This window comes from Cryptomeria japonica, chromosome 8 (genome assembly GCF_030272615.1).
Source record: "Cryptomeria japonica chromosome 8, Sugi_1.0, whole genome shotgun sequence".
Taxonomy (NCBI): Eukaryota; Viridiplantae; Streptophyta; class Pinopsida; order Cupressales; family Cupressaceae; genus Cryptomeria; species Cryptomeria japonica.
This window is the reverse complement of record NC_081412.1, coordinates 263,277,130-263,291,914: the sequence shown is the minus strand read 5'-3', so window position 1 is coordinate 263,291,914 and position 14,785 is coordinate 263,277,130.

The window sequence follows — 14,785 nt, the reverse complement described above, 5'->3', positions numbered from 1 at the left end:
GTATCTTATCTTTTTATTGATTTATCTTTGGCTTTGATCATGTTCCTATGTTGCTCGATGATGTCACTGAGTGATTTAGAGTGACTGGGATGGCTCATGGTCTTTTTCTTTTTTGATTGTGATTGTCGTTTGTCTGTGATGTGTCTGTCTTTTGCAAAAAGGGTTGCATTTCAGCTTTGGCCTTCAATGCCATGATGCTACGCATCCATTTTTCTATATTAAAATAAAGGTTCTCACCTACAAAGTGCATTACTGAAAGCAAGTTTTTCTTCGTCACTAATTTCCCTCTGTCTCATTTCTTCTTACTAACACTTCTTCCGTCAGTTCGGATAGTCAATTCGGTCTAGTGCTCTGATTTCTCCATACATATGCTACATCCTACATTCATTGGTTAGTACATTTGCATTACATCAAGCATTTTATCCATTTCATATTATCAATGCATCAAAAACACATAAAAAAATATATACATCCATACATATTCCACAAAGGTCCATGAACAATGTATAAGTCATCCATCCATGGAAAATCACATAAGTCATTTGCATTTCATATCACATATCATAATAATATCGGAGTACAAAATCAGACTGTCTGTCCTAAGTATGGCCCGCAGGCTGACTACAACATGTCAAACTACATAATGTCCACTGTCTGTCATAAGGAGCATGTGCCTCTGTCACTGGGTGCTCCCTCTATCCTCCTCATCCCTACCATGTCTCGCAGATGATGTCCCTATTGGTCCTGGCTGTGGTGGTCTCATAGGTCCACTCACCCCCATGCTGCTCAATGACCTCCGAGAGCGTGACCTGCTCTCTGTCCTCGATCGTGCCCGATATGAAGGTGCTCTCCGCTCTAGTGGAACTGCACTCTCATATAGTGTCCTCCAATACAGTCTCTCCTCTTCGGTCTCTACCAGCATCTGTGCCATCTCCCGTGCACTGGCATCCCTAATCGACCCAATGAACTCAGTGACTCTCTGTCCCTCTCGCTATGCCTGAGCTATTGCTGTATCTCGTTCTGTCCTCAAGCTGGCATTCTGTCTCTCCAATGTTGCAATATAGTCCTGCTGACTCGCTATGGTAGCCCTGCACATCTCCATCTCCTCTATCCTAGCTGTCTCCGACTCTATGGGAATATCTTGCAATGTCTCCTGATCAGCTGAGTCTGGCTCATCATCATCCTCCCCACCATCATCTCCCTCACCCCCGTCCCCGTCATCCTCATCATCCTTGTCATCCTCCTCGTCCTTATCATATCCCTCCTCTCCTGTGAGTGGGAAGTCCTCCTGTCTCCTCGGTACTGGGATATCAGGATCAGTCAAAGGCACTGGTCATCATTGTGCAAACCATATCTCATACTCCTCTGTCGTCCTAGCATCCACCACATCTGACCTCCAATCCCACTGTCTCTGCTATAGCTCTGCAAAGTCAGCATATGCTATGTGTGGCTGAATCATACTCCCCCACTGACTCGTCTCTCTGTGAGATCAGGCAAAGCATGCAGTCCTCCTAGGTACATCCTGCGTCTCTCCAAACTGTCATCTAACTCTCTCTGGCAGGTACATCTCAATCACTCTCTGGCGATTCACTGGTCGCCCAATCAGGTACCTCTCCTGTCTACAATAGGGTAGCTCATCACTATCATCTGACCATCCAGGGCAATCAAGATATGGCCTCCATGTGAACTCTCTTAGTCTGTCTAGCTCATGTCGCTAGTATAATATGTATCCAAATGGACCCTGTCTCAGTGCTCCACCATAGCAATACACATATGGTCGGTGTGGTACAACCCGTCTCTCTGTAATCGGTCGACATATGGCTATGTGCTCAAATGCCCATACCTGAAGCAATGTGACTCCACAGCTCAAAGTTTGCACTCCCTGATACGCTATCTGATGCAGCTGAAAATATAGCATAGCAAGCACACATGGTCCCCACGCAAACACCATCCCCTCTATCACCATCTTCTTTATCACTCTTCCCCATCCAATAGGGAATCCATGTCCTCATCTATCTCCTGCTAGCAGACATGCTATCACAACTGCTATCACCACACATCGCTGATCATACTCTCCTGCCATAGTCTCCCAGCGGATCTCCCTCTCGACAATGTCCAGATCATTTATGTTGCACTCAAATAGCCTGCATAATGCATCTCTCCCTATCACTAGGTCATACTCTATCATCTCTCCATGAATCAGAATGCGGAGGATACGCCATACATCCTCCAGTGTCACCGTCGCCTCTCCAGTCGCCAGATGGAAGGAGGAAGTCTCTGAATGCCATCGCTCTGCCAATGCGGTAAGAAGTCCTGTGTTTGCCCTAATCTCGAGCATGAATGTGACATAGTATATCCCAAGTCCTGCTAAGGTATCTCTCTCTGTGCTCCTAAGTCTATGTCGTAGCATAAAGCAATCTGGTCGGTTCTCTCGTGTGATCAACGGATACTGTCGACTCTGCATCACAATTGGGGCAAATTTTGTCAGTTTTAGGGTTTGCTCCTACGGGTTGCATTTCCTCATTTTCATGTCTAATCAGGGTGTTTTTCATCTCATTTGACCTATCCTATCCTTGTTCCCCCTTTCCAGAGCATTTGCATGCCATTTTGACCAAAATTAGGGTTTCCAATGCACACTTGCGCCTGTGTCCAGGAACCTGCGCCTGTGTCAGGTAACATGCACCTGTGTCTCCCTACACAAGCGCAAAAGACCCTACACAAGTGCAAGATTTGCCCTACACAAGCACAGAAGTCCTTTTTTGCATCCCCTATGGGCCCCGTAATGTCCCGCAAGCAATCAAAATTCATGCGTTGTCCGGTTGTCTGAATGTGCGTACGCGTTCCCTGAGGTGATCCACCATTGGAATGTTCGCCATCTATCTGCAAGTGTTCTTGTCCAGAGCAACAAATTCTCCTCCTTGGCTAGTGCAAATGAGCAATTTTCCCTCTCTTGGTCTCATTTATAGATCTTTGTCAATGCATAGATGGACGTGCACTCTCTCCATCTTATGTTGGTCGCGGTCTTTTGCATCTTCAAGTGCTTGTCCTTCATGCATCCAATCTCCGATTGTCAGTTCGTTCGATCCTCTCCTTTTTATCGATCAATTGGCCTCTTTTCTAGACATTTTCGACCAATTCCTCGAGGGGGCATGCATATGTCATTGTTATTGTCTGGGGAATTTTCATTAAGTTCTTTGAAACAACGCTTAAAATCACATTGTCTCAAAGAGGGGCAAAATGTAGACACCTAAAAATGGTCAATGCTTGCGGAGTCATACTTTAACATTTGCGCATTGCCTCATTTTAGGTTTTTACGTCGCATTAACATTTCTCCTATGATTCGTACTTGGTTTTTATCATGTGCGAACATCGAGTCTTTCTTCTACATTCTTCTTTTATCTCGCTCTCGAATTTGGCCTTGTCGACAACACTATCCAGTCATGATTTTAATCGATCTTATCCTATTGCATCAATGTGCATGCTCATTTGTCATTATTTTGGACATCGTCAATCCTAATTAGGGTTTTGTCCTCCTATCAATCTTGTGATCAATTTGTCATCGATCGTTGTCCTCTTATCAATCTTGTCATCTGGCAGTCGATTTATTCATCAATTCTTCAATCTTGTCGTTTAATGATCGATTTGTCATCCGTCGTTGGCATGTTCGATCTTGTCATTTTGCGATCAATTCGTTATTGATCATGGTCATTTTCAATCCTATCATTTTGCAATCTATTTATCATCAATTTGGATCGATTAGTCATTGTTCCTCGTCAATTGGCACATTTTCTCAATCAAATCATTTACCACATTGGTCATTTATCAATCCAAAATCAAATCATAATTGAGTCAATTATCTTTCATCAAGACCTAATTCATCTTCTAGGGTTTCATGATTTAATCATTTAACCTTGTGTGTCTCATTTCTTCCTTTAGGATTAATAAATTGTTTATTTATCCTAAGTCTTCTCATTACAATTAAATGTTCATTTAATTGGCTAATTATTCCTCTTTGTGAATTAATTAATAAATGACAAATTATTAATTAATTTACCTAATTTCTAATTTCCTATTTTCCCAATTTTCTAATTTTTCTAATTCCTAATTTCAATTTCCTCCTATTTCTCTCCAAAATTCATGGAAATGACATGTCAATTTGTCATAAATTTGTCATAATTGACAATCAATCAATTTTGACATAGAAGTTGTCATAATTTGTCATAAATTGTCAATCAACAAATTTTGCATAGAAAGTGCATAATTTGTCATAATTTGTCATAATTGACATAATTGATTTGCAATTTCCATTTGAATTGAATCATGCTAATCTTGTCATCTCTCCAATTCTTCTATAAATTGGATGAATTTCTTCAATCAAATCCCTTAATTGGTAATTGATAATCAGGCTATCGAATTTATGCTTCTAGTACTCTTGATCAATAAATCAATGTCAATCTTGCTTTCAATGATGTGTGTGCACTTGTAGGTGAGATCCACAATCTAACCATTTGAAGATGAAAGAAGAACAATGGAGCCGCATGGAAGGAGCATTCAAATCGTCATCTGGTTTGCACAATCATTAGTTTTGTATGCTTTGTTTTCATGTCTCTATTGAATGTGTCTTAGGATAGATTCATTGCAATGAATGCATTTGTGATTGAGCTATTATGTTTATATGTTTTTGTGATGATTTGCTATTTCCTAACGTACATATACATCTTCATCATGAGTTATTAGATTAGCTTTTTGTTTACTGGTTGAGTGTGTTTGTAAATAATTTGTAAGTTGCAGTCTCACTGTCTAGTTTTGGACTGGTTTGAGCAAATGAAGTCTTAACTCCATTCCTCATTGTGGAATCACCATGAAACCATGGGGAATGGAATTGAAGACCCTGTGCTATAGTCCCATGCAAGAAGGGCCCTTAAAAATGTAGGAATGCCAAGCAAAGACCCACTCCTAGGCGAGACTAGACAGTGCCCGGTTAGGAGAGGTTAAATTGCAGACATCTTGGAGAGCAAGGTTGGCTAGTGGAGAGTGCATCCTTTGGAGGAAGTGTAGAGGAGTGAGTGAAGAATCATTGGTTTGAAAGAGGAGACTCCACCAATCCAAACAAGGTGGCTAAAACCCAAAACACTCACTGTGACCCAGGCAGACCCTAAAAACCCTCACAAAAACCCTTGAAAACCTTAAAATCCACCTAGGAAAGTGTACGGACACTAGGAGGCCTAAAACCTAGAAAATCCTTGAGTCCTTGCCAAATGAATGGTAGTCCATTTTGGGAGTTTGGGTTTTTTGTGCACCATTTGTGAGAGGAAGCCCTAGAAGACCATTTAGGAGGCCTAATTGGTCTTAATCCTTGTAGCCCTATTTGAAGGCAAAAACCCAAATTTGTGAAATCGGTAAGGCATTAGAATCTTGAAACCTCTTGGGGGCACATGAATGGGTGGAAAGACCATGAAATAGACTTGAAACAACCTTGCTAAGACCTTGGAAGGTGTGGAACAAGACTATCCCTTATTAGCCATAGTAAGGGGTTTTGAGTCTCATGAGTAGGTGAGACCTTAGGAGTAGTATTGCAACTGATTGGTGGGTGGATTGGGCATGGTCAGGGGATTCCTCAAGAAAAGGGAAGTCCTAGAGACCCTAGGGTGTGTAGAGAACACCAGGTGATCCAAGGAAAGGATCGAAAGGCATAGACTAGGCTAGTCTATCCCTAACCCCATCCCATCACATTCCAAACTGCAACACTTCAATCATCACCAATCACCAGATCAAATCAAAATATTCCTTGTTTATCGGTTAAGGTCCTAATTCCTAGTTCACTATCTATAATACCGATAAGGCATTTTCAGTAGACCAAAAAGACTTAGATGACAAAATACAACATAGTAAACATATTTTGCCATCAATGAAAACACAAATAATGGATCAAAGTCATCCAAGCATACAATATCAATCTTTTCATCACAATGTCATCACAAATAGTCTTTTTATCGATTCAGTCACCATTCTTGATCTGCATCAGTTATGCCAATTATGCCAACATTCTCCCCCTTTGGAATTGATAGAAGCACCAACATAAACTCCAACATATTCAACTTAAATCATGTTGCTCAGTTTTGAAACTTCTTTGTTGTACTTCACTCTTTTGTCGGTTCACTCAATTTATCTTTACCTAGAACTGAATCTTGATTTCTTCTCCCTCTTTCTATTACACATCAATCCTTAGTTGAAAATATTCAGTAAGCCCACTATATTGATGCATCTCCTACATCTTAGCTCTTCTTATGTAGGGGTATGACCCCTAATTTACCTCTAAGGTACTCAAAGGTAGTCTTCAGCAATAGTTTTGTGAAAATGTCTACAAGTTGCTCTTTACTTGTCACATACTCCATTTTGACTTGCTTCTCCTAGACTCTCTCCCTCAGAAAGTGATATTTCAATTCTATGTACTTTGTCCTTGCATGTAACACATTTTTTTGAAATTTTAATAGCACTTGTATTGTCACAATAAATAGTTACTGATTTAGACATATCAAGTTTAAAACCTTCTAATATATGTCTCATCCAGACTGCCTGCGTGCAGTTGATTGATGTTGCAACATACTCTGCCTCTGTTGTTGACTATGATACACATGTTTTATTCTTACTTGTCCAAGCGACCAATCTACCTCCAAGAAGAAAAACTCCATTGATAGTGCTTTTCTGATCATGAACATTGCTTTCCCAATCTGCATTAGTAAACACTTCCAAAGAAAAATCATTTTTATAAGGATATCATAAACCATAGTCTATTGTGCCTTTCAAGTACCAGAATATCCATTTCACTGCTACTAATCAAGTCTCCTTGGGATCCTTCTGAAATATAGCAACCAAATCAACAACATGAGCAATATCAAGCCTACAGTGAACAACATAATGCAAATTACTAGTCATGGACCTGTATTCCTTTTCATTAATAGAGGGTGAGTCATCTTGCTTAGATAGTTTACAATCTATCACCATCAGAGCACCAACCAGTTTACAATCCTCCATGCCAAATTTTTTCAAAACTTCCTTTACATACTTACTCTGATAGATAAATATTCCACCATCTAATTGTTGGACCTGCAACCCAATGAAAAACTTAATTTCACCAATAAGAGACATTTCAAATTCTTTCTTCATCTCCTCAGCAAACACAATACATAAATCATCATCACCTCAAAAAATTATATCATCTACAAATACTTCAGCTATCAATACTTTCTCTCCATCAATCTTAAGATATATGTTACTGTCCTCACTGGTGCATTGGAATCCTATCTTGATCAAATGTGCATGCAATCTTTCAAACCATGCTCTCGGTGCCTGCTTCAATCCATACAATACCTTATGCAACTTGAAAACCATATCTTTATTCTCAGTTAAGCAAATCCATCTGGTTGTTCTATGTACACTTCTTCCTCAAGGATGCCATTAAGAAAAGCAAATTTAACATCCATCCGGTAGACCTTAAATCCTATAAATGCAGCATAAGCAAGTAACATTTTGACTCCTTCTAATCTCGCCACCAGTGCAAAGGTTTCTCCATAATCTTCTCCTTCTTCTTGTGCATAGTCTTTGCATACCAACCTTTCTTTATTCCTCACAACCTTGCCTTCTTCGTTCAACTTGTTTCTAAAGACCCATTTAGTGTCGATCACATTCTGGTCTTCTAGTCTAGGAACAAGTGTCCATGTCTTGTTCTTCTCAATTTGATCCAATTCATCATTCATGATATTAATCCAATCATCATCCTTCAATGCCTCTCTTACTATTTTAGGCTCTATATTTGAAATTAGACAAGAGTTTTCTCTTATTTTCAAACATTTTTATCTCCTATAATTTGTTCTTTTGAATGATTTAGTCTGATATACCTTGGTATTATCAGTTCTAGTGTTGTTCCTTCCTGCTTCACATTCTTCATCTTCTTCATCGCTATCTTCATTTATCGGTTGAGTACCTATTTCTGCATTGTTCTACTCATCATTCTTTTGTACCTTCAGTTCAATAAACACAAGTTTATCTTCATCTTTCTTAGGTTCAGATCTATTGGTCTCATCAGATTTCTTAGAGAGTTCAGCTACCTTCACATTATCACTCTCAATGATCTTTATTGTTCTCTTGTTATAACATTTGAAAGCCTTACTCTTTGTAGAGTAACCAAGAAAAATACCTTCATCACATTTTGCATCAAACTTTCCAGTATAATCATCATGTTTAATGGAACATCTACTCCCAAAGTTTTAAAAGTAATTTATAGTAGAAGTCTTGTCATGCCATAATTCATAAGGTTTTTTGTTGTTACCTCTTTTGACAAGTATGCAGTTCAAAGTGTAAACAACAGTGCTAACTACTTCTCTCCAAAACATTTTTGGTACTTCACCTTGAATCAACATGGTTCTAGAAGCTTCAAAAATTGTTCTATTCATCCTCTCCGCTATCCCATTTTGTTGTGGAGTTCTAGAAGCTGACATCTACCTCTTGATTCCCTGTTCATCACTGAACTTCACAAATTCATCAGAAGTAAATTATCCATCCCGGTCAAATCTTAAACATTTCAAATTCTTCCTGGTTTCTTTCTCAAATAAATCTTTGAATACTCTAAATTTACTGAATGCCTCTGACTTTTCTCTCTGAAAAGTTACCCACATAATCCTAGAAAAATCATCAGTGAAAATCATGAAATATTTATCACCAAAATATCTCTTAGTCCTCATAGGACCACAAAGATCAATTAGAACCAAATCAAGGATTTTTTTTGAAGAGAAAGACTTACTCTTGAAAGATATAGAAGTCATCTTACCCATATGGCAGTCTTTACATAGCACATTATTTGGTTTAACAAGCTGGGGCAAACCTCTCACAATACTTGATTTACTAACCTTTATCAAATTGTCAAAATTAACATGACAAAATCTCTTGTGCCATAACCAGCTGTCTTAAATCTTTTCCACCATTAAAAAACTATTCACATTAGTATTCAAATGAAAAATATTACCTATTGTCTGTTTTCCAGTAGCAATCAATTCTCCATTATTTCCAAGAATCCTACACACTCCACTTTTAAATTTTAGAAGATAACCCTTATCATTTACTTGACCAACACTCAAAAGGTTATGCTTTAATCCATTAACCCAAAAGACATCATCTGCATTTATTTTTCCATTTAATGAAATAGTTCCTTTACCTTTAACCATGCAGGGTGAGTTGTTACCAAATCTTACTATACCTCCATCAAATTCTTCAAGGGATAAGAACTTGTTCTTATCACCAGTCATGTGGTGTGAGAAACCATTATCTATTATCCATTCATCACTACTATCCATGTGAGACACCAATGCCTTTTCATCAGTCGGATCTTCCTTCACAACAAAAAACACTATCTCCTTGTTGTCATCTTCTTCTGGTTCTTCATCAGTTACTCCTTCATCAAGTGCAACATAACAATGTTTTTGTCCTTTTCCTTTGAACTTTATGAATGTCTCTTTCTTATCAGTGTTAGGATAGTTAGCTGCTATGTGTCCATCTTTATTGCAAGAGAAACACTTCAAGGGTAATTTACTTTTATACTTATCGATGCCTCTAGGAAACCTTTTAGCCAATATTGCCTCAGGCTCCATTAGATGATCTTCATTATCATCCTCACCTCTGCTACCACCATGACTAGACTTGCAGTCATGATTATGACAAATATCATTTCCTTTCCTAACAGATGTACTAGTAACAAAAGCTTTAAAAGAATATTCTGATGGTTTCAAAATGGTATTATCAAAGTTGTTTAACTTGAACCCAGTCAAATTTCCAATAAGAGAATCAACAATGACTTTATCTTTAGAGATAGATCTTAGTTCTTGAATTGCAGAAACTCTAATAGCATATTGTGGTAGGAGAGTTATAAGAACTTTACTAACAACAATATCATCATCAATCTTACCTCTAGCACTCTTAATAAAACCAACAACTTTTTAATCCTTTGACCATATTGTGCAATGTTCTCACCATCAGCCATTTTCATGTCATCAAATTTGCCTCTTAAACTCTCTTCTTTTTCTCTTTGAATGTGTTCATCTCCTCCATAAATCAATTCTAATTTCTCCCATACCTCAAATGCAGTTTCTAATCCATGAATATATATATATATATACTCAAAATCAGATAAAGTACTTACAATTTCTTCCAAGGCTTGAATGTTTTCTTGTTCCTCTTTAATCTCATCCAATGTTAAGGGGTTGTTAGTAGGAGAAACATACTTGTTCATCACATGATTTAAATACTGAGCACCCATTCCTTTAATGTATATCTTCATCCGATCTTTCCATATCCAGTAGTATCCTTGGTAAACTTGGGACCTTCCTTCTTCATCATCTTTCTTCGAGATATTTTCCTCAAGCTATTAAGTTTTCTACACACAGAGGACCAATGCTTTGATACCAATTGATAATCTTAGAGGATCTAGTTAATACCGAGAGGGGGGGTGAATTGGTATTAACAATAATTTCAAATATTAAAACTTGAACTTATAAAACTTCTTCAAATCAAACATAAACCAGTAATAAACTCTTTACCATTACCGGTAATCACTGATAAACAACTCATTAAGTGTTCATCAATGTGCATAAACTAAAGTAAAACATAACAACACATAAAAACAATCACCATATGAACACCATGTTTTTCACGTGGAAACCCAAATAGGGAAAAAACACAATGGGAATTGGTATCCACAAAAATTGTGCACTCTTTCAGAATGTGCCTTGTTAGGAGCCTAGCCTAGTTAGAAGCTTACAATGATGCCCTCTTAGGAGTCACCCAGTTAAGGGATTTAGATGATGAGCCCTGTTAGGAGCTTTGACCTATTAGGATCAACCTCGTAAGAGGATTTAACACTCTGATATAGAGCTACCCAATTAAGGGATTTACAATGTAAGGCTTGTTAGGACCTGCCCAGTTAAAGGATTTTGATTGTTGCAATTGTTAGAGAACAACAGTGAATGATCTAGGTACAACACTTAACTGCTTGCTTGATTAGATCCAATTAAGCTCCAAATTTTCTACTCTCTGGTAGATCTAATACTCTGGTTCGACTTCACACTATTCTCAAAACCACCGACACACCAAACATCAATTGTACCGACATAAATAACCTTTACAACTTAGTCGGTTACAAAAACTTAAGACTTACAATGTAGATCATCATAGATCTTTTACAACTCATTACAAATTATCATTGATCATCATGGATCATTACAATCAATTACAAATCAATTACAATCATTGAATGATCATCACATCTCGATCTTATACAAAGTCAAACCCTTAGAACACTCCACTAAGAACTTTGCATATTCCCAAGAAATTTTCTCTCCAAACACACCAAAACATCTTTCAAACACTTCACATAGTTTGTGTCATGTCATTGCCAACATATGAACTTGATGTAGATCACTGCCAAACCAAAAATCATTACCAGTTAAGAGAATTATTCACTAGTCCTTAAGCCCTTCTTAAACCCTAGAAAAAATACAACATGAATCATAAACATGATTTTTGATAACCAAAACATGATGCGGTTCCAGTCAGATATAATTACAATGATGCAAGATCACATTCCAAACCGCAACACTTCAATCATCACCAATCACCAGATCAAATCAAAACATTCCTCATTTACTGGTTAAGGTCCTAATTCCCAGTTCACTATCTATAATACCGATAAGGCATTTCCAGTAGGCATTTCTAAGATTGAGCCTAAGAATGTTGATGAAGCTTGCAAAGATGAAAATTGGATTAAAGCTATGGAAGAAGAATTGAATCAAATTGAGAAAAATATTACATGGATTCTTGTTCCTAGACCTAAGGGTAAAAATGTAATTGGAACTAAATGGGTATTCTAGAATAAGTTGAATGAACAGGGTGGAATTGTCTGAAATAAAGTTAGAATTGTTTGTAAAGGTTATTCATAGATGGAAGGAATTTGACTATGAGGAGACTTTTTCTCTGGTGGCTAGAATTGAAGCTAATAGATTATTTCTTGGTTGTGTCAATCACGAAGATTTCAAGGTTTATTAGGTGGATGTCAAATCAGCCTTTCTTAATGGAGAATTGGAAGAAGAAGTCTACATTGAGCAACTAGATGGGTTTTAGCTGATAGATGAAAAAGGACATGGTTTTTCGATTGAAGAAAGAACTATATGGATTGAAGAAAGCCCCTAGAGCCAAGTATGTCGAATTGGATAAGTATTTTATGAATCTTAGATTCAATAAAGGTACTTTTGACAGTAATATTTATTTCAAAATTGATTAGAATAATATCTTGATTGTTGAAATTTTTGTTGATGATATTATCTTTGGAGGAAATGATTGTCTATGTAAGAAATTTGCTGAAGAGATGCAGAATGAATTTGAGATGTCTATGATTGGTGAAATGAAATTATTTCTAGGATTTCAAATTACTCAGTTGGAAAAAGGTATTTTTTTATTATCTCAGTCTAAGTATGTGAAGGAATTGTTGAAGAAATTTGGTCTTGAAGATTCTAAACCTATTGGTACACCTATGATGACTGGATGTAATCTGACAAAGGATGCTAACTCTCCAAAAGCTAATAAGACCGGATATAGATCTATGATTGGTGGATTGCATTTGACTCAAAGTAGACTTGATATAATGAATGTTGTGTGTCATGTTGCTAGATTTCAAGTTGATCCTAAGGAATCTCATGTTACTGCTATAAAAAGGATATTCAGGCATTTGAAAGGAACAATTGATTTTGGTTTGTTGCACTCTAAGAATGATGACTTTACTTTGAGTGCTTTTAAAGATGCTGATTGGGAAGGTGATGTTGATGACTATAAAAGTACTAATGGTGGTGCATTTGTTTTGAGAAAGAAATTGGTTTCTTGGGCAAGTAAGAAGCATAATGCTATTTTTTTTATCTACTATAGAAGTTGAATACATTTTTGTTGCTAGAAATTGTACTCAGGTAATTTGGATGAAGCAAGTGTTGAAGGATATAGGATTTATTTATGATGAGCTTATTACTGTGACAATTCAAGTGCTATCGATATTTTAAAAAATATGGTGTTGCATTCCAAGACAAAGCATATATCAATCAAGTTTCATTTCTTGAGAGAGAAGGTGAATGAGAAAGAAATCAGACTAGAGTATGTATCTACAAAGGAATAGATTTTAGATATAATTATAAAGCCCTTGCCTAAAGATACTTTTGTGTATTTCAGAGAGGAGTTAGGGGTAATTGCCCCTCCAGATGAGAACTAAGGTGCATGGATTTGCATGATTTTGGTGAAATTCACAGAGATATTTTTATGCTCTGGATTGATGAGTGTGACTGCTACTCAGTGGGAGTAGTCAATGTTAGTGTCAGTGGTTTAGATGTTTAGATATATGGGGAGACAAGCCTTATTCTTAGGCCTTTGTCATTTATGTAAAAGGGGGAGAGAAGCATGTGAAAAAACATGAACTATTTTGAGTTGTTTGTCAAAGGGGGATCTAATCCTTGTGACTTTGAGGGAGATTGTTATGAATTGATTTCATTCTTTACATTGATTATTTTTCACATTCATATGTTGCCATTAATGCCAAAGGGGGAGATTGTTGGTTATTGGCTGATATGTTGTCATTGATGTCAACATATGTGGATATTTTTGATGAGGAGATTGTTGGGAAGTTTTCTATGTATTCTAGTGTTGCAGTTTGATTGGATGAGTTGGTTTAGCCTGTGTATTGCATATGAGATGAGGCGGTTAAAATATTTTCTTGTATGTTGTTTGTAGATGGTACATTCCCATCTGCAAAGGTCCGCATGTTGATTTTATTGAGTTATGAGACCCGATATTGAGGATGTTATGCAGTTGTTTGTGTTATTTGGTATTCTGGTGTGTCCTTCATATTGCTTTGGGATTTCTATATCTTTGGTTGTGGATGAATGGAATGTGTTCTGGATGTTGATACATGTTCTCAATTAGTTTGGTTCATGATTTAGATATCCACAAGAAAAAAAATTGGGTTGACCTTCAGTTATGTTGATGTTCTTGAGCTTCGGTAGAGAGATGACGATGTTTCTGGTGATCCGAGTTGTTGTGGTTGTTGTGATGCAATTCAAGTTGCTTGTTAATGTCTTAGATCATGTTCTATGCATATTGGTGGTCCATATTGGTTATTGTTCTCATTATTAAATATTTTCCTTGTTCGGTGATGTTCTTCGTGTTATCTGATGTTCTTGGTGGTGTGACAATTGACACTCAATTGGTTGGTTTCAATATGTTGTCATTGATGGAAACTTGGTATCTTGTTCCAGCTTCATGTTTTGGTTCAATTGTCTATCGACAAGCACTTCATAGACACTTCATCAACATCGACACTGACACTAGCGGGATGGAAGGATTTCTTTGGTTACCGACAATGTAGGTCGATATGGTTTAGAATAAGGTTATCGGTATTAGAGGCCGACATCTTTTGGATCCAGCATCAGAAATTATTTTTCATATTCATAAATTTTTGTTATCTAGCTAACATGTATATGGACATTGTAATTATCTTTGTAAGTTGACATAAGGCATGATAAATTATATAGGGTATATAGGTCAGTTGGATTAGATAATTTTGTGATGTGATGTGAATATGTAATTGGGAAGGAAATAATGAAGGAGATGTGAAATATATGAGAGAAATCCTATGTATGAGTATATTTATGTAAGGGTTATTCCGGTAAAGGGTTTAGGGTTTCAGACAGGAATAGACAGA